The following is a 22,316-nucleotide window of genomic DNA, read 5'->3' as shown; positions in this document are numbered from 1 at the left end:
TTCCATATTTCGGTTATGAATTGACTGTAAAACAGAAAGCGAGTCAGAACAGATAATAATCTTTTCTACGTTATATTTTGATATAAAATTTAGGGCTAAATAAATAGCTTTTGCCTCGGCTGAAAATATTGTTGCATTATTTGGCAAACGTAATTTTAATTGATGAAGGTGGCTGATAGCAGTACACCCAACCTTTAATTCATCTTTCTAACCGTCTGTGTAAATTGCAAAATAGTCCTTGTAAATTGACTTGATTTCATTATATTTGGACTTGAATATTTCAGGGTTTGTTTCAGACTTTCTAAAGGCAAATTTCATATCAAAAAGAACTGTAAGGGAATTATGGGTCCATGGTGGTGTTTCTGGAATTGAATTTTCTTTAATACCATCGAATTCAAAGTCAGTTTCATTCATAGAAGATTTTATTGAAATCCAAACGGTTTGATTTGTTTTGGTTTTTTCTCATATGAATCGAAGTACTTGGGTGTGAAAATGACTTGGGGATTAGATTTGTTTGCAGCCACCCTCAAAGCATATCGCAATGAAAAGTTTTCTCGGCGTGTCTAAAGAGAGGGTTCGTTTGCTTCAGCCAGCATACAAGCTTTCAACTGGCGATGTTCGGAATGCACCGAGAGCAATACGAAGACCTTGATTATGGATGGTATCTAACATTTGTAAATAAGATTTTCTTGTTGAACCATAAACAACACAACCGTAATATAGCTCTTAATAAAACCTTGCGATCGGCTCCCCTATCAGTATTTGAAATTACCTTTAAAAGATTCAATGACTTCAGACATTTGGCTTTCAAGTATTTTATATGTAGTATAAAAGAAAGATTTTTATCAAGATAACACCAAGAAATTTTGCTTTGTTGTTTCCGTAATTGACACATTGAAAATCATTGAGAAAAGAAATAAACTTGATGTGTGTCTGTAGGATACTGATCCCCCATCTTCCTGTCACTTCACACAGTTCGCACAGTTTCATGACTTTAAGTGAAATATTTAAAAGACAACTGCAATACAACCTTTTGCCTGTAACTGATCCAGAACCGAATACCAGTTCACTACACATACTATATAACAACCCTCTGTTCTATGACTCTAGGTCAAGTACTTTTTGAGATACATGTGACACAAACGTTTATGTCCAAAATGCATATTTCTACTGAGCCAAGGGTCATTACTCTGGTCTTGCACAGTAAAATCCAAAGCAGAACTCAAATGCTACACAATAGTCCTACAAAGTTAAATGACTCTGGGTCAAATATGTTTGAGATATATGCAGCACAAAGTTTTAAACACTTAATTTGTATTTTTCACTCAGTAAAGGACCATAACTCTAGTCTGGCTGAGTGAAACCCCATACAGTCTCAGATGTACAATTTCACATGCTATATTACAATCCAGTAATGTTAAATGACTATAAGTCAAGCACTTTTAGATGCAGCCGACACAAACGTCTATGCCCCTTTACACATTTTTTGACTAAGTCAATGGTAATAATTCTGGTCTGACAAAACCGCAGATGCACAACTTCACATAATCAATCATATTCCTATAATGTTTCATAGTCCTAGGTCACTTTTTGGAATACATGCGACGCTAACTTTTATGTCCTTTTTATGCATATTTTACTAATTAAATGGACAAAACTCTGGTGTGGATGAAGGGGTCCCAATACAAAAAAATTACACAACGTCAAATGCTAAATGATAATCCTTTGATGTTTGATAACTCTGTGTCAAACACTTTTTGAGATATGCAAGACACACGAACGAACGGAAGGAAGAACGGACGGACTGCAAGTCATGAAAAGAGCACAGTACTAGAGATCATAATTGTTATTACAAAAATACAAAGCAAACCTCACAGTCACTCGTTCAAAGTAATAAATGTTTCACATTGTTTTGTTGTCATTTCACTTTGGCTATTTATTGTAATGCAAACGGAAATCACACACACACACACACACACACACACACACACACATATGAGCCGTGCCATGGGAAAACCAACATAGTGGGTGTGCGACCAGCATGGATCCAGACCAGCCTGCGCATCCGCGCAGTCTGGTCAGGATCCATGCTGTTCGCTAACAGTTTCTCCAATCCAATAGGCTTTAAAAGCGAACAGCATGAGCCTGACCAGACTGCGCGGTATGCGCAGGTGTCTGGGTCATCTGGTCGCAAACCACTTGTTGGTTTCCCATGGCACGGCTCATATGAATATATATATATTATATATTATATATAATATGTTAATATTATATATTTTAATTTTATTCACACGAAGGTAATGAATATTCGAATTTCATTTCCCTATCAAAAGTTATCTTAAACTTATCACAAGTTCATTGACTTTTGGCAACGCCGATTCGTTTATGTGCCGAAACTGCCAAACCAAACCATGTCTTAGCTTTGTACATGGCAACATTCAGTAAAACATTATTGATGTTATAATTAGTTTAAATTTAGAAATTTTATCAGCATCAAAGAATATAAACACGGTAGACGGAAAGATGCGAGAACTTGTTATTTGCCAAAAGGTAAATTATTCACTCCTTTTCGTACAAAACAAAACAAAATCAGTGGTTTTCTGACGCGTGATATGGCACAGACTAATTGAATTATCGTGTATATCGTCAGTCTGACACATTAGAAGCTTTAAACGTTAAAATCGTCAGACAGATCAGACTTATTTCTTCAAATTTATAACTACTATCTCTTTGATTGAACTGCATTGCGTCTGTTAAATTATGCTGTAATGCATGTTTGCATTCTTTACAGACTAATGACGTTATATCTTAAAGTGATGGAACTGCTTTGTATATGTAATGTTGAAACAGGGTGGCTATAAACACCGTTATAACTGCATGGTTGCACAAGCGTATTTTAAAGAGCGCAAACTACTGACAATTAAACTGTGTTTTTAGGTTATGTACAAATATTTTTTGCGTCTCCCTCTTTATTCCAAAAATTCATGTGCCACCTGCCATAAGTATTAAAAAAGAATTTAATTTCCATCTTTTTTAACACTAAACAAAACTATAATGAAATTACGATTTTGATACAAATATAATAATTATGTGATAGAAGTGTGTGTGACAAAAGGGATGTTTAGATGAAGGAACAAATGCAATCGAGGATATGCTGATATATTAAATTAATACTTTAATACATTCATATTTACACTTAGAGTCAATGTATCATATGGCAAGTTTCAGTAATAACACTGGAATAAATCTGCACAAAAAACAACAACATATAAGCTATTGCATATTTACAGAAGCAAAGTCGATATAACACAATATGAAACACTGGAGCTAATTCTAAAATTATAGATATTAAAAATTAATTGATACGGCAACCGTATACAAATGTAAAACGTCAGACTAAACTGGCAATACGGGTTGTTACCACATATCTTCCCGTAATTGTCAGAGTTTTCAAGCAATCAACGTCCTAGCGTAGTACAAATAAAGTAATCATTGTCTTCCATAATTGCTTTTATCTCCAAATTTACACTTACACACTTTTTCGCCTCAATTATTTTCTGTTAATTAAAGTGTTAGAATTAAGGTACGCCAATACAAGTCATGTTATAAGGCGATATTCCCGTTTTTAGTAGTTTCGAACGCTCCCGGATTAGTATACTGAAACATGTTTTGTAATGAGTGAACTTTACAAAGTATGTATGTGATAATGCGTGCGTATGTGCATAACAAAAGTGAAGCATTTTTTTATTTTGAATTATCTTTTGAAATTAAAGACAAATGTTTTCTGCAAACCAATAACAGTATGGTTCGAAATAAGTTCAGTTCTAACAGAATTTCCAAAAGACAAAATATGGACTGATAACCATTGGTAAACATATTTATACATGAATCTTACACAAGCCTGATGAAAAATATGTACGCTAAACGTTATTTCGGTTAGCTGTTCTTTGAATCTAATGCGTAACGCCAATTCTACAATTCTTATATTCTATCAAATTGCAAACAAAAACAAATGTAAATTCTCATGTATGTTTCTGAGCTAAATTATGGCTGAACAGTCATGGAAAAATAGATCCATCACATCATTTCAGTATATTTGTTGAACGTAATTTATATGCGCAATGATTATTTACTAAGATGTATAATCTGTATATAACGACAGATTTAAATTTTAAGTATTTTCCACATTGCAGAATAGTTTAAACTAATATAGACATGTAATAAGCTTTACAAGACACTGAATAACTGCAAAGATATGAATCAGATGAAAATAACGTTGTATGAGCATGCATATAAAGCTGTGATTGAAAGCGCAGCCAGGTTAATATGCATCATGTTGGGGTTGGCGGGACGAGGTGTTCATTTAAGGAAAAAAATATGTACACGCAGCAGAGAGACAGATTATAAACTTATATTGACAGAACTTAGCTCACGTGGAGCCTACACCATTTCTGATTGGCTTGACCACACAAACTTTGTAAGAATCTTCGATATGAAAATACTAAACATGTATTTCTAAATAGCAACACATTAAAAGCTATAACATGCATTTGTGTATGTTCCAACTTAACTTATACCAAGCGTAAGTATGTTAGGATTTTTTTAAAGTTACATAATTAAAGCAAAAAAATGTGAACCCTACAATACATGTTTACTTATTCAGCATGCCATCGTTCTTTTTTACAAAGAAAGACTGAATATGAAATTATCTGTAATATGCCAGCAGATTCGTTATCCTTACAAACTTACGGGGTAGTATCATGTCTAGAAATATGAGAACTATACAAGAACGAAATCCACTGTCGGTCTATATATTAAGAATAATCTGTATTGTTCTGTCATGGAGAAAATCAGGAATTATACAGATTTAATATTACATAAACGATAATGGAATACAGCATGACTTTAGTGATTTATATGAAATGACGTCTTATATAACTATTACCATAGATACGTTGCTGCATTTATACCCTTAAATTGAGCCGTGCCATGGGAAAACCAACATAGTGGGTATGCGACCAGCATGGATCCAGACCAGCCTGCGCATCCGCGCAGTCTGGTCAGGCTCCATGCTGTTCGCTTTTAAAGCCTATTGGAATTGGAGAAACTATTAGCGAACAGCATGGATCCTGACCAGACTGCGCGGATGCGCAGGCTGGTCTGGATCCATGCTGGTCGCACACCCACTATGTTGGTTTTCCCATGGCACGGCTCAATTATGTCAGGAGTAATCTCAGATCAAAGTCGTTTTTCCTTAATTCTACTAATGGCAATTTATGCAGTCGTTATAAGAACAAAATGGAACAGTAGATAAGAATCTACATTTTGCCTTAAAAGCTTTTAGAATAGAATGAATTATCGTTTAATATGTTCTGATGAAAGAAGAGAATTACTTTTGCCCTTTATATGTAAATATTGTACGGATTTTAATGAAACTCGGCATGAATATAGCATAGAGTACAACTAAAAAGCTGAAACAGCAAAACATTATTAGTATCAAATTAAGGTTCAGAGGGTTTTGGTATAAATATAAATTTCAGACTTTATACGTTGATGAATTCAGGTCCAGAAATGTGTTCAGAAATGTGTTGGTTCAAAATCAGGAGAGAAAGGGCTCATTTTTGCGCTTTATCTGACAGTATTGTACTGATTTCAATTAAACTCCAGAAATGCTGGCTTGCTTTAAATGTTTAACCAAATTGATCGTTTCAAGAACGGTGTATTAATATAATTATAAACCTGATAATTTAAACCAGCAACATTTTTCAATCCTAGGTAATTCTTTTTCAGTTGACGAGTAAAATATTATTATTACTTATTTCTTAATTTCAAATGAAGTGATTAAATTCCAGTGTACTCTGTGTCTCCTTTAGACACAAATAAATATTCTCGGGTATACACAATATATTCTAATAAAGTAAACCTACTTTGTTCAAATATTATGTGAATGAAACAAATCATCTAAGCAACTTATGAAATGATATAAATTGGATGGACGACACTTAACATAACCCTCAGAAACTCTCTTCTTTGACTTTTAAGCACTGGCTAAATTTCAACTGTCAATATCTAAGATTTGATATGTTTTCTTCATTCTTCAGTTTTCACTGGCAACAAGAATAAGAATAGCACACTTATGCAGTTCAGAACTATTAAGTCCATAGTAACAGAATAATCAATTAACATCCATATCGTGCTCGACACTAATTGGCTTGCATTTCGCAATTAACAATTAGCATTTAGCGTTTGGCTACTACATGTAGCAAATAGCATTTTCCACGCACTATTTGTCATTTAGCATTTGGCATTTAGCATGGCGCACCGGCCATAAACAACAATTAAATTTCAATTAGATCTGTAAGATCTGTTGAAAGTATAGACCACAACCAGACGAAACTAAAGCAGACTTGTGGCTTGTCTGAGTCTGTTTATGCGAAGTAATAAAATGTGCAACACCATGGCAATGCTTAAGCTGATCCATGGTGATTTATTTACAATATGCACATTTGATTTGTAAAAGCGTTAATGTGTGATCATTCCTCTCCGAGGGTACATTTACTAGTATTTTATATCTAAATAATACATCTATTATATATCACATTTCATTCAGGTTTTGATTTCAATTCGTAAGTTAAAACTTCATGTCACTGTTGTGTTTTTATACAGTAACTGCTATTGTTTTCTTTTTCAAATTTTCGAACGGAAACCTTTAGCTTTCAAGGTAATGAAATAATCAACGCCCTTCACATTCATTATTTGAAATGACTAACAAAGACTATTGACGTAATATTCTTTTATTATTTAAATTTCGAAAAATAGATACGTAAGTAATTTTGCTGATACGGAAAATTCAAGAGTTGCAACAGAATGGTACAAATCTAAATATGACATCAGATAACATCGTGTCATTCCACGACCACTATTTGCTGTGAATCGCCAAACTGTAATAAAACAGTAACCTTAGAGAAAAACGACAATAAGAAAATGGTACAAAGAATGTCACCTACGTGAATGTATAAGCAACAAAGAGAACTAATCCTTAGAAACAGGTTCTTCGATTTATTTTATGACTTTGAAATAATTAACATCCTGTTAGTGTTTTGTACTTGAATGTTTCAGGATAGGTAAGCACGTCATTTCCCTTCCTACAGTAATTTAATGTGTTTATCTAAATGTGACATCTGCAGAACAGCCACTTTATGTGCTAATATTTAAAACGTGAAAGACTATCCTTTTACGTCCCTTATAAAGTTTTGATTTTTTATAATGCAGATCTGAAAATTGTAAAGAGTAAAAGTCAACATGCATGAAAGGAATTAATTCTTTGCATGAACAGTGCCGGATATTTATTGGCAACCAGTGCAAAAATCTATTTTCTCGTTATTTTTGAGAGAAAGGCAAACAATTAACTTTACAAGACTGCTTGATTGCATTCTATGCTTCCAAAGGATCTTGTTTACAGATTTTATTAACTATCACAACAGCAAACTTTAAGTGCCATGTGGCGGCTGTAAAAAGTCTCCCCATGTTTGGATTCAGTGTTGTTATATTTTCTAGTCCTTTTGGATCATGGAGTCCATTCAATAGATGTTTAGTAGAGTTCCGCATGTAATAGAGCTTCGCTTAAGCTGGTGCTAGGGGCCGTGAGAGGTGTTGCACATTCCATTACCTCTCATGAACAGACTCAATCAGACCGTGTCTGCTATTATTCTGCTTGGATGCATTCTATGCTTCCAAAGGATCTTGTTCACAAATTTCATTAACATTATTCCTCACAGAATATGAAGAGACATAGTAATGGAGAAGGTCATTCACCCCGTACGTCCATCCATCCGTCCGTCTGTGTCTTATACGCTTCACTTCGAAGAACTTGACCACTATCTACACTTAGATGACTTGTATAACTGTATGAAACGCTTTTGATCGTTGTACAAAGAACAGGCAGTTATATCTATATTACATATATTATAAAGTTTTTGTATTGCAATAAGAGCATAGATTATAAAAATATTTTATGTTCAACTTCTGGCATTCAAACGTTTTATCTTGATATGAAGTGGGTGAAGGCAACGAACTTCGGCAATTTTAAATTAGTATTGGGTCCTGTGAATAATTTACATTTTAATTGTGTCCAGCTGAGATTATAAAGCCTAATAAAGAAATAACTGATTCTATATTGATAATGTTTGGAATGTTTTTTCTTTGACTGTTGATCTAACTCCGCATTTTCTGTCTTTGGCTAGGGCTTAATCTTAATGCTTCTGTTTCCACCAAGCCAAATTTACATATACTTGGCAAAATATGTTATTGTAGATCTAACTTCTATAAAGGATTTTTACAGACATGCTCAACACTGGAGACCGTGTACAATAATTACTTTGAGAAATCGAATCAGTAATGTATAATACTGGATCAAAAAAGAGTCTTTTAAACGATTTTCGGTAAGAAATATTTATACGCCTGTTCTGAAAAAAAAAGGAATTTGGAATGGCGTTGTCGGTTCGTGCGTCAATTTTTTTTTGTTTACGGACTCTTATGTCATAAAGTGTATAAGCTATAGCTATAAGTTTACAGAATGACTATTACCTACTTCAGGAGGATCCCTAAAAAATTCAGTTGGTCAAAGGTCAAGGTTAAAGTGACCCGGAGACAAAAAGATATTTCTGTCTTTCTTTCTTTTTAAATAGTTGCTCAAACGTCAAGGTCACAGGGACCTGACCTACTTTTTTTATTTCAGGCTCTGCCTCACAAGGTATAAAGCTACAGCTTTCGACTTTACTGACTAAGCACTTCTTGATGAGTATCCCTGTTATTTTGGGCATCTATAGTCCAGAGGTCAATGTCACAGTAACCAGTAGACTAAAAATAGTCTCGGCAAAACAAGTCATTAATTATAACAGCTAGTACATTTAAGTACCATTCGGGATTTTGGAGGCACTGGCTCGAAGGTCAAAATGACAGAAAACTGAAATAATATCTGGAAGGTATAAAGCTACCAACTTGGCTTGTTGACTTAACACTGCTTGAGGAATATCCCGGTTATAGTAGGGGGACAAAGCAGTTTCCAGACAGTAAGTCCTGAAGTATAACAGCTGTGGCTTTCAAACTACAAAATGACTAAGTATCGTGTTTGTCGTGTTGAGCGACCAGTGGAGTTTCCACTTTTTCTATTTCTGATCAATAATGGAAACCCCCTATTGATATTAGGGTCATTGGCTCAAAGGTCAAGTTCAAAGGTATCAGACTAAATTTTTTGTATTTTATTCGTCAGAAAGTATAAAAGCTAAGGCTTTCAAACTTAACACAACGTAAAACATGAGGAAGATATTGATTTCGGGTTATTTGCTCGCCAAGGTCACAGAGATACACAGGAATACACCCCAACACCTATAGCATGTAAATGGTGTAACATCTAATAAGCACGTAAAAGGGAATGTTAAGGATTTAACAGTTACACATTTGGCATTAACAAGCTAGAAAACATTGTACTTGCCTGACTGATTATTTGTTGCAATTATTGATATACATGTTGTCAAAGCTTCTTCTACTGGAACCTTGTTTCATAAATCAGAGAAACATGCAACCTTTAAAAACAGATATTGCTGCCTGATGATACAAATATTCCTTATCTATGCATATAAAATCTGTAAAAAGATCCATTGGAAGCATAAAATGCAACCAAGCAGAATAATAGCAGACTCGGTTTGATTGAGTCTGTTCATGAGAGGTAATGATATGTGCAACACCTCTCAGGCCCCCTAGTACCGGCTTAAGCGGAACTCTATTACACATGTATTGAATGGACTCCATGATCCCAAAGGACCAGAAAATATAACATCACTGAATCCAAGTACAGGGAAACCTTTTACAGCCGCCACATGGCACTTAAAGGTTGCTGTTGTGATAATTAATAAAATCTGTAAAAAGATCCTTTGGAAGCATAGAATGCAACCAAGCAGAATAATAGCAGACTCGGTTTGATTGAGTCTGTTCATGAGAGGTAATGAAATGTGCAACACCTCTCACGCCCCTAGCACCGGCTTAACAACACTGAATCAAAGTACGGGGAGACTTTGTACAGCCGCCACACGGCACTTAAAGATTATGCATATGTCTTTATTTGTCATCAAACATTTCTCACATTAACTTTTACCGAGAGTAATTATGCAGTTAAGGAGACGTATTTGATATTTATTGCAAAATGTGTTTTTTAGTATTTTAGAATGACAAACGATTTCCGTATGTTTCTATGTACGTGCGGTAAGTATTTGCGAGACAAGCTTGATGTTTGCATTCTATATATATACATATAATACATATAATTTATTACCTGATCTATCTGAGTACTATTTGTACGTACAGCGAACATTTTGACAAGCACTTAATAGAAAAAGAAAGTTTCTCTTAATCCAAAAGGTCTGGTTGTCAATGTTGTGATGTATTGTTCATTTGGAAAACGACTGACTGCTTAAGGAGGTAGGTTACCTTGTTACAACGGTAAATTCAAACTAGTTGAACCGCAGCATGTTATTGTATTTCGTGTAATATGAAGTTTTAACTTCTACAATCTCAGTTTCGTTTGTCTCTGTCCCTTCAAGTTCAATTTTCATCCAGGTTTGAAGAACATGACCCTCCAAATATATTTCATATTGAAAGAAGAAGGAAAATACGGATATTTAACACTTTTCAGTGTATTTTAGTTTCATTGATATCCGTAGAAGTCTGCATAATTGATAATTTTACTGGTATGCACGTTATCTTTCTAATATAAGCTTAAAATGTATATGTCGCGGGGCTCGTGTGTCCATGGTAACGCATTTTCTCTCATTTTTAAACAACTATGTATAAAAATAGGGGTTTTCGACGGCTTCAGTGCCATTCTGTTAATGACCAACATAAAATATTTGGGTACTATTATTAGCAAAATACCAAGCACTTTACATGGTACCCTATTTTTCTTAAATTTTAAAGTAACCATTGCAACAGAGATGTTTAAAATAGCTTATATCTTGCTGTTTGTCGTAAATTCTTTAAAAAAAAATATTGAATAAGATTATCTTCCTAGTTGATGTTGCTTTAAAACATATTATTTCTAACGTAGGTTACATTTTCGTGTTATTTGCATTTATTCAAACAAATTTCACAGCTTCGAACACGTACAGCAGTACCCCTCGTCTGCCATTTTTCATGGAAAAATCGTTCAGCTTGCTGCTATTATTCTCATGGATATTGTTGAAATGAAAATAAAAAGCCGAAGCTGTGTTTCGTAAGTAGACCAGTGTCAACGCTTTTGAATTTTACATTTAGATACATAGGTCACGGGCTTCGTTTCCATGGTAACATCAATTCAATTCAAGAAACCACAATTTTCTACTGAAATTTGAACAATTTTAGATCTTAGTTTTAGTATATAAGTAACAAATAATCAACGGAACCTGAAAAATAGGTATTACAAATCAAACTGCTAGACTTTTTATTTGAAAATGGCCTAAACAAGTAATCTTTCACCCAACTATATTCCAAATAACATTGGTTGCCATCATCCTTTTTCTTACATTCCGCATAACATTTTAATATAACTACATAAAAGAAGCAAAATATTGATTATTATTCAGAGCAAAAGACTCATAAAAATATTTCAGCAAATAATGGTTATTTGAAAATAGTTAAAATAAAGAAAACGTACAGAATTACGTACTTTCAAGATAAAAGCTATTAATTTTGCGCGGTAACTGACACGTAACGTTATGACGTCAATGACGTCACTTTAAGGCAAAATTGTTTTGAAGCGTTTCTGCGGCAGTTTATTCATTATTTCTGCATTATTATACCATAAAGCATCAGATGGAAGACAAGTTCATGATTTGTTTTCAGATGAATGAATATACAAACACATTTAGTTTGTCGTAAACGTCGTCGTAAATCGTCACGTTAGCTTTCGGTTGGACATGCGCACATAAAAATATGAAGGTAACCTACCTCCTTAAAGATCACAAACAATTTGAAAATGCTTACAACAACAGTACACTACGTGCAGATATGACAGTTCGCAAGATACATCAACGCTCTTGAGACGTTAACCATCAGACAGTGTCAGCGAAAAAAATCAGCATCATTTATATGAGAAAATGAAGCTTAAAGCGGAAATGCCCTTAAAGCACTATTAGCAAGTAACCTAATTTCCAACAGCAAAAATATATGCTTGGCCGTGCCATCTAATCTTAACAAATTAGAAAAAAAACTTCTTTCCCGAAAAATTATTCCGTAATCAAATTAAGAACCAGAAGTTCCTTCATTACTTATATTGTTTTATAGAGCTGATTAGAAAATGATACAACCGTACTGAATGGGCTTTGGATATTTTTAAATAAAAGTACTGCTAACAACTTTATTTCACCGAGTAAGAAAATATAAACGTAGTACTATCACTCCAGTCAAAATCATACGTTTGAACATACGCGTTCGGGGCTATACTCTTACGCCGGCAACTTGCCATTAATCATAAGCAGATACATCTAATTGGTTACTGTCGTATGTTCTTTGCAATAGAACGATACACAGGTCCCGTTGGTATATTTCAAATTCAGACTTTTAGACCATTGTAAATGAAATGTCTCATTCTTATCCGGATCGTTCTGTTACGTCGGAAACACCGTCTATGAAGATAGCACCATCGATGTTACTAAAAGTGCTAGTCTTTTAGTAAGATAAACAATGTAATACAGTTGAAGTATTCGTGGAATTTTGGTCTAAAATCCAGATAGAAATCACCTTGAATAGTTCAACAGTTATGTTTACAATCTGTCTATACGAGCACATGCACAAAACATCAACAGATGACGTGTTCATGCAAGTTGCAGTTTTAAACAAATAAAGATTAGGAGCGAATTTCCTACCAGTATAAGCAAAAGAAAGGAATTATTCTATATCCTTTCACAGTAGACATATATCAGACTACCTGAATAATTGTTTTTATCTCTATAGCCAGGAGCAATGAACCATTGTTGGTATGGAAGCTAATTTTGCCCTCAGTAAAATGTTGATACTTTACAGATAATTAGATCCAGTTCTTACGTAAATACTGCTCTAGACGGAGTTAATCTTGTCACATGTAAGTATTCTAGAGAAATAGCTTGAGAGGAATATATCAATCGGGGATGAGCGCTCATAAAGAGATATTAACTAAGGTAGAAGCATTTATATTATTTGTCACATAAACGGTAGGGCCAAATCTGTGAAAAACATGAGTGCACGCTGATTGCCGTGCAAAGAACGTGTAAATGTGCATACATCCTACGAGACGTTACGTTATGTTATTTACGTAATTTCGCTTCAGTAAATGGAAAACTATTTGATAACTATATTTAGTCACTGTTTATATATGTTTCATGTTTCCTACCTTTCTAATTTAAATTGAAATGTTTACGTTTCGAATAAAGGACAGGGAATCATGACAAGTAGTTCATAATTTAAGTTTTATGGTAAAGAAATATTTAGAATCAAATGTGTAAGAGGCCTATGTTTACGGGAATGACAAGAATCTAAGCTGAAGAATTGGTATAACTATTGTTACTACATTTCAATATTGATTCAGTCAACATTTTTATTATCTGTAAATATCTATATCAAACTTTCAAATTCTTAACCCGTAGTGAGTCTGCCTTTGCGACCAGTGCAGACCAAAATCCGTGCAGGCTGATCATGGTCTGCACTGTTCGCTATTCAGTCAGTAAATTTTCATTGAAAACCCCTTCAAATAAGAAATGGTATTGCCCAGACATTTATTGTCGAAATATAAATTACTGTATTTCGATTTATATTCCCATAAGATATGTCAAAGTCTTCATTGTTTATTGTTATTATCTTCAGTTTGTCATGAAACCAGCATGGAATCAATTTGTCAACGCGGAGTTATTCACATGCAGCTAGAATGTATCTGTTCTGTCATCACCTGGAATGAAAATATCATTGTTATAATTCGATTACTGAGAGATTAGGTAGACCAGGTTCTGTTATCATCTTTTGTGTTTCACTGCAGAGGTTGAATTATTGGGTATATTCATAATGTGGCGTATCTACATGCATAGTAAGCACATCTACCTGATATGCCTCACATTGTGCAGACACGGAGATATTGAGAGAAATGTGTAATTGTATTAGGAGTTTCGGCTGAGGTATATTAGATGTCCTAGTCATTGCAGTTTAGTTAGTTATTTAAGTGTTGAGCGCTTGGAACTTACTGTGTAAATATACATAGTATGACAAAAAAAAACACTATTATAACCATGATAAATGTAACTGGTGACATTTACATATTGCTACATTGACGTTTCTTTAAAATGCTACTTTGCTGTATGCATATTGTACAATGTCATGAATTTTTAATTAGGTAATTATATAGGAATGAAAGATGACTGTATTGCGTGTCCAAAGTAATAACGACATTCTTTGACGATGCATCGATAGACATGTAAACACGTTTTAGAACACTGCTGATTAAGCAAACGACAGTAAGCATTAATAGCATCGGCTATGTGTGTTTGTTCATTTCGTCTGGCAGTATTACTAATACCTCAACTCGGATTCCTGTCAAACCTGTAAACATAAGCCGACAAGATACACTCCGGCACATTGCTGACATTTGTGTTACTTTTAGAAACGCTTAAAACACAACTTATTCATAAACTTTTTTAATATGATATATAAACTGGGAAAACAAGAAAATGTTAATAAACAATTACTAATTGTCACAGACAATGAAATCTATCGAAATCTGAAGATTCCAGATAAATCTTTAATAAATGCTTTCCAGAGAATAGCACTAGGTGAGTACCGAAAATATGTCTTTCTTTAGAAAAAAAAAACAACAACACATTTACTTACTCAAGCCATATCATTTTGCTTTTGCAACTTTATTACCAGATAGATTAACAAGAATTTATTTACATTTTCCTTCAGCAGTCGTTGTACCCATACTGATGCAGATCCAATAGTTGGGCAGGTAGTTTGTGTCGCATATCTATAATGTATTATTTAGACTTTACGACAACCCTTCATTACGGGTAAAATCTCCCTTGTCGAGGTTTAGAAGAACTAATTTGATGAACTCGACATTACACAACATTTAACTTAGGCGGAAAAAAATGTTTGTTTCCGGTATCCCGACCTACCCTAAATTTCTGGCCCGACCCTAAATGTTTTTATGGCCTTGGAGAATTTTTTTTCAACTTTTTAACAAACAGTTGCAAAACTGCACTTTCTATGCTTTAAACATGGTCAGTGATGTTAGAAATAAACTTACTGGTGCTCTAAAGGCATAACCCCCTTATTTGTATTCATTTTTGACACATAAATACTTTCCAAAAAGTCTCACTTAATAAAAAAAAATCCAAAAAAAATTCCGACCTACCTATCCTGATTCTTTTAGCATGTTACCTGAAACAAAGAATTTTTTAGACCTTATGACAAAATTAACATTCTAATGAACGGATACTTGAAGGCCGGGGAAACTTCATGCGTACTTTAAACGACCCAGTGTATTTTCATATTCCTTGTAAATACAGTACTAAGTTCATTTTCTTTCACGTTTATTCATATGATTTAATGTTGCATGTTTAAAGTAACATATTTCAGAATGACAATGCATCAACTACCGACAGCTGCGCTGGAATAGCAAAGTTTTGCTTAACGTCGAATCACAACGTACGTTTTCAATGGTATGCCTCTAGTAAATTTCACATTTTTTATCAAATGCATGATGTATGTAAACATTCGTAGACATTCGGGCGTTTTTGAATGCATATCGACTGTTCATTGGAAACACATTTATAAAAATTTGTAATTTGAGAGACATGACAAAAGAAAAATATAATTATAATTTTGTTTACGCGAAGTCCCAGAAAGGACAAACATTTTAATTTACTCCGCTGATTTTGTTTCTGTGGATAAACACAATTAAGAAAGGGAATGCAATATTGCGTAACGTCGTTTGTATGTATGTAATCAGAAAATATTAAATTTTGCTTTTCAAATTAGCTCAGCCAGCAGCTGAAGGCGTCCTGATAAAGCCTATCTATGCACAAGACATTTCTAGTAAGTCAGACAAAGGTTTTTAATTATTACTGAGTACATCTTACTTGTAAATAGTTTCCCTTTATTTGAAATGTACTCGTATCTGTATTGCCAATGGATTTCCCTACTATCTCTATAACTTCTAGTTATCTTTATGATTAGTGGTAGAGCACCTAATTCGAGTGCTGGAGGTTGGGGGTTCACTCTCTGGCCGCGTCAAACCAAAGACGTGAAAACTGGCACAAATAGCTTCCTCGCTTGGCGCTCACAATTAAGATGATAGTAACCCCAGTGTCGTTATATTGCGACTGAATTAGGTATCATGTTACGTGTCTGCGGCTTGATATTCCAATGATGCAGCACTAATAAGTTGGGCATTTTGCACACTGCTACAGATAGACACCGATGTTTATATGACTGAAAGACTGATGACAAAGAAGCTAAACCCGAACACACACACACACGTGTGCGAACGCACGCACGCTTGCACACCCAGAGACATTTTATGATATTGAACGAGATGTAATTAAAAACAACAAATTACGGGTTTTTTTTCCAAATTATTTTTTCTCTGTCAATTATTCAATGTATAAAGAACAAGTATAAAACTCCATTAAACGTGGACATTCTGCACGTGATATTTACAGCGATTTGAAGATGCAAAATCAGAACGCTTCAGAACAGTAATAACTTTAAAGTTTTAAAACTTTATCATTATCAAGTAGATGTTTACAGTAATTCAGTTCAACAAAATTGAGACGAAATATACCTAGTTTTGTTCCGTACATATGAATATTCTATTTTTTAATAAAAAGCTAGATTAAGTAGAAAACTATAACATTCCCACCCGTCATATTTTGTTTTATTCCGGATTTGTTTCTAAAAGAAATAATTATTTACATATACTATAGGTTATAAGGTAGACAAATTACTCAGCTTTGAGATGCAATCGTTGTACATAATTAAAAAAAAATGTATTGAAATTAATCAAAACAGTCATTACATCTTTTTTGTTGGGCATGGTAACATAAATAAAACCGTTAACATATACAAATATATTAATTTTCTGTTGGCTCTATTCTGTTTGAAATTATGTTTAGCCAATGAATTATGTCTAAGTGAAAGTATTGCAGCTGTAGAAAAGCTAAATTCTGTAAAACATTCTGAGAGCTCTTCAAAGATAATGACTTACAGTTATCTATAGTGTTGTAGTGGAACACTTTGTCAAATCATAATTAATTAGCTATTAGGCAAAACCTGAAACAGGGTTTTAAGCCTCATTTCTTGTTAAAGTGCAATCATTGCGCATGTTCAATAAAGAAGTCTGAATTATGTTATTTTAGTTTTTGTTCTGTTTTTATTGGGTTTAAAGGATCTACAGATTTTGGCTAAAAATTAATCTTTCTTTAAAATTAAACTTCGATCAGATTATAGACATTAGCACATAAGTGTTTGTTTCTAAACTATCTTAAAAATGCCATATCAAGAAAAAACATGCCCAAAGTCGAGAATGTAACCCGGGTTGCCGAGGCAATAAATATTTTCCTGCGGTCTTGACCAATACACCACGGAAGAATACGGTCGTTAAATATAAAGCTAAATGATTAAGGCAGTTAACCTCCGGTAACCCGTTGCAAACACTTTTCAATTTTGAATGGAAAAAATAGTAAAAACAACTTATTTTATATATTCCCATAACATAATCTGTCAGTAACTAAGTGTTAAGGCCTTCTTAAGATATACAGCAATAATTTTGTGATATCTAAAAGATCATTTTGTTGTCGCACGATCCGGTGGTCAGTGTCTTTAAAGTCATACCAACATAATTATAGGCAATATGGCGGCATGCCAGCTTTTGATGGTGTAGGGAGACCGTAGGTGCCTCGATTTGCATTATTTCATCACGGGCACCTAGGTAGAACCAGCGATCTTCCGTTAGCTGATCGAGGCGCGAAGCTACATCGGTGAGGGGCAAATAATTTGAAGCCAAGACCTTGGCCACGGTGGCCACGTGTCATTTTAGCGTTGAGTTCAGTTGTTGTTTTTTTACGAAACCTACGAACTAGTTCCACTATTAGAAGTTCTATCCTTCTGCAAGCATCTGCATGAAACAATCAAAGATATTTAAATATGGATACAATACGTGCACATAATAGAAAGAAGATTTCTTGCAAGCGTATATCGTCCATTTCTATGTGTTTTAGTGTTTTCTTGTCTTTTACTTCTACATGTAATATGATGTCCCCAAGTGTCAACTGTTTTTAAAATTACAGCTGTTTATCTATGATGAGATCATCCCATGAACTTCCTGTTTCAAAGATTATTATTCTACATGCAAAATACTTTAGTTTTCGGCAACAACAGTCTGCCGTGTTAACATCAGAATATGAGCGCCCTTCCGCTTAGCTCATTAGGGAAAGCATAGATCTACGGATTGAGGGGTCTTGAGTGCAATCCCCAGGCGAGGCGTATGTTCTCCGTGATGATTTGATGAAAGACATTGTGTCTGAAAAATCATTCGTCCTCCACTTCAAACGCATGTGGAAAAGCCGCCAGTAATGTGCGGAAAAAAGGTTAGTTCTGATACAGGAACACCGCCTATAGGGTTAACTAATTGAAATTGTGTTGAACTCAAAAATCTAAACTGGCGCTAAACCCAAAAAAGAAAATGCGCAATGATCGCAGTAATGAATGTGTGCCCATCAGAAAACGACAAAAGACGAATAAAGGAAAATTCACAAATTCATGTTACCTTCATGTTACCAGAGTCACGTCGGTGAAGTGTTATTGATTCATTTTGAATTAAAAATTTTATATTCTGTTATTTGGTGTAATCTATTAAAGTATATAGAAAATGTATTTGCACCTTTTACGCAAACATGACACCCCAAATGCAGATTTCATACTCCCAAAATATTTACAGCCATAACTAAAACATTACTGTTACGCCGCTTATACATGTATTTTAGTACAATGTAAAAACACGTTGGTGGCAGACGTATTTATCTCTATGAATTAATACTTGAGCTTAAATGACACAAAATTATACTGCAAAAAGGTCAAGAACCGTAATTTATCAGTTCTATTCAGATTAAGCAAAAAAAAAAAAAAAAACAATAATTACAGCAAAATAAATTCTTGCATCGCAGTTTGCATCTCGCCTTTTTTTCAAAGATTAACGTATCTCACGGGTATCTCTACAACTGCTGTTAATCCACGCCCGTGTATTAATGTAACTCAACTAGTTTACGAAATTCCTGATTGAAAAACCACCTGTGCTCATTGTTATAGCAATTATACGTCTTGTAACAATGTAGGTTGCGCTTTGAAGTCTGACAGTTTATTGTATGCATTGTTTTGTAAAAGATCAATCAAAGAAGTACTTGAAAGCGCTTGGTGGGCTTATTGAAACTAACATGATCTCTTATAGTCATTATTTACTTTAATGTTGTTAATAATCTCTATACTATTTTCAGAGATGGTCATATTTAAATTGTTTTTTTTAAAACTTAAGGTAACGTAAATGCAACTTCTTTGCTCTTGTTTATGCACAAGTGTGGCGTGAAGAAACGTTACTTTTAATTATATTTTTATTTTCATGTCAGCTTTTCCTAGGATTACATTCATGTAGCAAATACAACAACTTTCTACAGTAAATAAAAGTAAGCATTTATGACTGAAGTAAGACAGATATATAGGAATCTTACATCTATTATTTAGATCTAGCTTTGAACTTTGAACCTTTTCATAAAACAAATAATGCAATATTAATGTCTTCACTGCCAAGTCATAAATCCGAGTTTCGATTTCCCTTCCAAAAATATATCGGACTCCCTATCATTGTTTATATTTTCAGTTTGTTAATAAGTCAGCTCGGAAATAGTTTGACCACATGAAAATTATTCACATGCAGCCAAAATATATCTGTTCCGTTATCTATGGAGGCTGATGTTTTCGCCCCGCGACCCCGCAGAGCGAAAGCACGAGAATTAACAAGTTAAAATGACGGGGGCGCTGAGCGAAAACTCGCTATTTTGGGGGCGAAACACAATAATTAGCAGGGTCGCGGTGCGAAAAGTCTACATTTAGTAAGTCTAATAATGGGGCGCTGTGCGAAAACTCGACGTTTGAAGAGCGCTAATTATCGTGTTTTCGCCCCGCGCCTTCGCCATTTTAATTACTAGTTTTCGACTTTTCGCCCCGCGACCCCGACAATTAGCTGGTTGTTGCCCCGCGACCCCGCCGTTTTATTTCTCTATTTCGACTTTTTGCAGCGCGACTTTTTCATTTTCGTTTTGAAAGTGTTACATGTTGCAATTATCTATATGGCTGATTTGTGTCATTTCGAGATTTCGCCGCGCGATCTCGCCGAGCGAAAACACGAGGATTAAGATGGGAGCGCGGGGCGAAAACTCGCTATTTAGCGGGGGCGCGGAGCGAAAAGACGATAATAAGCGGGGTCGCCGGGCGAAAAGTCGCGATTGAAATGGGTTAGTATATTTTCCCGTTCACGACCATGGTTCTTATATGATACCTAGGGGTAGGGTATAACATATACAGAGGCATTTTCTTTCTGGTCTGGTGCCAGTGAGTAGATCTGAAAATCTTACACACGTTCATCAATAAATCAGTAAAATTATAATGTCACTTACTCTACAAACTATATGATTTCACACACTTTTAATAGGGCATACAATTATTCTGTTAGAATAACAGCATTATTGCAACTTCTGCTACTGATTGTGGTAACATTATTAGTGGGAATTTATGAATGTTCAGCATTGTTTCTTTTTAAATACAATATGCGAAGATTATTTATGTAGATATAAGAGAAATGTAGTTATTATTGAATTTATCATTAATGTGAAATTTATGAGTTTATAGCATTATGAAAACACCATTTATTATTGCGATATTGTTCTACGCGAAATATTTTGATATTTTGGCACTATCCGTAAAAAGAATGATGAAGACGTGCCGTGCTGATTTAGTTTCTGTAAATACAGTAAAGAATGATGTAGTGTCATTTGTATGTAATGGGAACATACTTTGCATTTATCAGAGCCAAAAATAAGATTATAATTAGATAATTTCTATGCGCACAGACACTTTTAGTAGCTTAGACAAAGATTGTTAGTAAATATCGTGCATATGATATTTCCAAATTGTTTTCCTGTCAAGGGAAATACGTCAAAATGTTATTCTACAGACAAATTAAGATATCTCGATTGTCCATGGATTTCCATATCTGCTGTTATACGGACTTACGATGGTAAGCAAACCAATTCCGGAAAATAGAGTAGTCTGTTATAAAATTACAGGCCATTTCATGCAAGATTCCTCTTCATTATCCAATATATGATATACAAGTATGAGACCCCACAAAGCATGGAAATATATAGTGTTGTTCGAGGGTACCTGTTTAGGTGGTAACGAGGCTCTGCCGAGTTACCCCGTAAACAGTTCCCCGAAAGTATTAACCAAATAAATATTTATACAAGAACGTAACGTCCCCTGTTAGAAATATTTCATTTAGTTGAATACATTTCTTGTTATACAGTATCTTATTTCACCTTACTTTACAGTGTCAAATATCCAACGGGGATCTGGTAAAACTGTTGTCAATTTACGCTCCATTACTGATGTAACTGGACTGTTTTTTGTCTTACTGATTGAAAAGCCACATGTGTTCATTGTTCCAGGAATTACACTTCTGGTCAGAATATATGTTACTCTTTGAAGTCTGACAGCTCAATGTATGCATATTGTTTTGTAAAAGATCACGCAAACAAGTAAACCAAATGTTTTAACTTACTGTTCATTAAAACCGACATGTATTTCCATCAAATATCGTTTAAGTAGTGTTTTGTCAATGATTCTCTTACTCATGTTCGAAAAGTCAGCAGGATAAATAATTATTAATTTATTAAACAATCACAGTCAATGTTACTTAATACATGTATAATACATATTATTATATGTGAAGATTAAACACCAGTCGTTCTTAACCCTTACCCTGCTAAATTTCTATAATGAACTCGTCCACCTTTCAATTTGGACAGTACCATTAACTGTTAAAAGGGGTGCTTACAAAAAAGAATACTCACTGAATGGCGAACAGTGCAGATTATGATCAGACTGCACAAATGTGCAGGTTAATCATGATCCTCACTGGTCGCAAAGACAGAATGTCGTGTTTAGCATGATAAGGGCTAATGCATTTCATTTCCATCTTCCTTTACAGA

Source organism: Mercenaria mercenaria, chromosome 8, assembly GCF_021730395.1.
Source record: "Mercenaria mercenaria strain notata chromosome 8, MADL_Memer_1, whole genome shotgun sequence".
NCBI lineage: Eukaryota > Metazoa > Mollusca > Bivalvia > Venerida > Veneridae > Mercenaria > Mercenaria mercenaria.
Note: the sequence above shows the minus strand (reverse complement) of the source record.